Raw genomic sequence first — 2,738 nt, forward strand, 5'->3', positions numbered from 1 at the left:
CCCACCAATTTCACATGTAGAAAAGTACAGAAATTTATACAAGTACACACAAGAAGATATGTTCCAAAAAGCCTGCTTCTTTGCAGAAAAAAATACCAGAAATTGTAATAAGACATGGATGAATAAAGCATGAAAAAGTCATGTAATAAAATTATAAGCCAGGCATGGTGGCACACGACTTTAATCCCAGCACTTGGGAGGCAGAGGTAGGAGGATGGCTATAAATTCATGGTGAATTCCAGGTCAACCTGGGCTAGAGCGAGACCCTACCTCAGGGGGGGGAAAAAAAACAAAACAAAACCATAATTCTATGAGTAAAACTCATAAACAGTTTCCACCTAACTTTTTAAATTTTATTTATTTGCCACTGTGGGGGTGGGGGTGGGGCATGCCAGGTCTTGCCACTGCAAACAAAATAACAGGTGTTTGTACCACTTTGGGGTTCCAGCTTTATGTGGGCGGTTGGGGAATTGAACCTTAGGCGAGCAAACTTTGCAAACAAGAGCTTTAACAATTGAGAAAGCATATGTATATATATTCTCATTCTGTAGCCCAGACTGGCTTATAACTCACTGTGTAGACCACGCTGGCCTTCTGGTGATCTTCATTCCTCAGACTACTGAGTGTTGGGATTACAGGAGTGACCCACCATGCCTGGCTGTAATGTGTGTGTGTGTGTGTGTGTGTGTGTAGTTTGTGGTTTTTTCTTTTCTTTTTTTTTTTTGTTTTTGATGTAAGGTCTTGCTCTAGCCCAGGCTGACCTGGAATCAGTCTCAGAGTGGCGTCAAACTCACAGAGATCCTCCTACCTCTGCCTCCCGAGTGCTAGGAATAAAAGCATGCATCACCATGCCCAGCTATAATATTCTTATGAGGCAAGTTTGGGGCACATGAACACAATAGACAGGGAGAAGTGACAGAGTCCCAGACAAGAGCTCTCTCAAACAAAATTATTTTTAAGCTGCCTTGCAGGGTGGAAACTTCATGTGAAGAATCACATAGCCCAGGAGGGCACTTGTCTTTTATTAGGAAAAGTACATCTGTTCATTTTCAAGGTTATAGGTGAAGATTCAATTAGCAATAGCTAACTAAAGAACTAAAAGAGAGTACATTTCAGGGAAGGTATACCTATCTACTGTCAAGATTGTAAGCAAAAGGTAGATAATTAACTTAGGAGTTTAAAGAGCATACACCTGAAGATCGTTTCTAACAGCTAATCATCAAAGGAGTTTATACTTGAGGGCTGGAGAGATGGCTTAAGTGGTCAAGGCACTTGCCTACAATGGACACAGGTTCAATTCCCCACAGCCCATATAAGCGAGCTGAACATGGCAGTGCATGCATCTGGAGTTTGTTTGCAGTGACTACAGACCCTGGCATGCCCATTCTCTCTTTCTCTATCACTCACTCTCATTCTATCTACCCCCTCAAATAAATAAATTTAAAAAAAAATTTTTTTTTCAAAGTATGGTCTACCACTAGCCCAGGCTGACCTGAAATTCATTCACTAGTCTCAGGGTGGCCTTGAACTCACAGCGATCCTCCTACCTCTGCCTCCCAAGTACTGGGATTAAAGGTGTGCACCACCGTGCCCAGCTAAGAGCTCAACTTTGAATCCTAACAGAGTAGTGTTGACTTTATAGAAACCTCTATCAACTACGAATAGAGGAGGACCAGGACCTCAAAGACAAATTGAGGTGCAACTACCAGAGTGAAGAAATGGGGTTATATATCCAGTTCAGGATGAGACTTAAGAGAAATGCCTAGGAGACATTGAGAATGTCGAATGACAGGCATCAACCTGGTGGGAGGTGAGAGGCAGACAGGACACAGGAAAGACACAGGAGCAGAAGGTGTGGAAGCACCGAGATATATTCCCAAGCTAAGTGCAGGGGAGAACAGAAGGTGTCTCTGGGGTGCATGCACATGGGACTGGACGGAGCAGCAGAGCCAAACCTGAAGGGCCCAGAATACCAGAGGAGCTGACAACACCTTTGAGTATTGAGAAAAAGGAAAGGGAAGAGAAAAGGGTGTTTCCGCCGGCTGATTTGTACTTTATATTTATTTATTTTTATTTTTTTTGTTTTATCAAGGTAGGGTCTCACTTTAGCCCATGCTAACCTGTAATTCACTATGTAGTCTCAGGGTGGCCTCGAACTCATGGCGATCCTCCTACCTCTGCCTCCTGAGCGCTGGGATTAAAGGTGTGTGCCACCACGCCCGGCTGACTGTGAACTTCTGAGCCCCCCGCTTCTACCTTCCAAGTGCTGGTATTATAGGAGTGTTAAACCTTTCTACTCCCTATGATTCACCCCTCTGTTTTCATATAACATGTGTTCTAATATCCCCTCCTCTTACAATCCCACTGCTCCCCACTCTTGGCCCCTTTCTTGCTTCTAACCCTCTACTGAATCTCATCCTAATTTACAAAAAAAAAAAAAAAATCTGAAAATACAAAGCTAGGATCTGCAGATGAAAGAGAACATGCAGTGCTCATCTTTCTGAGCCTGTGTTATCTCATTTAGATTCCAGTTTCATCCATTTTACTGAAGATTTTATAATTTCATTTTCCTTTACAGCTGAATAAAACTCCATTGTGCTCATGTAACACATCTTCACTACCCATTCATCAGTTGATGAGCATCTAGACTGATTCCATTCCCTAGCTATTGTGACTAGAGCAGCAATAAACATGGATAAGCAAGTATCTCAATAGTAATGTTGAGTCCTTATGGTATA

The sequence above is a fragment of the Jaculus jaculus genome, chromosome 6, assembly GCF_020740685.1.
Source record: "Jaculus jaculus isolate mJacJac1 chromosome 6, mJacJac1.mat.Y.cur, whole genome shotgun sequence".
Lineage (NCBI taxonomy): Eukaryota > Metazoa > Chordata > Mammalia > Rodentia > Dipodidae > Jaculus > Jaculus jaculus.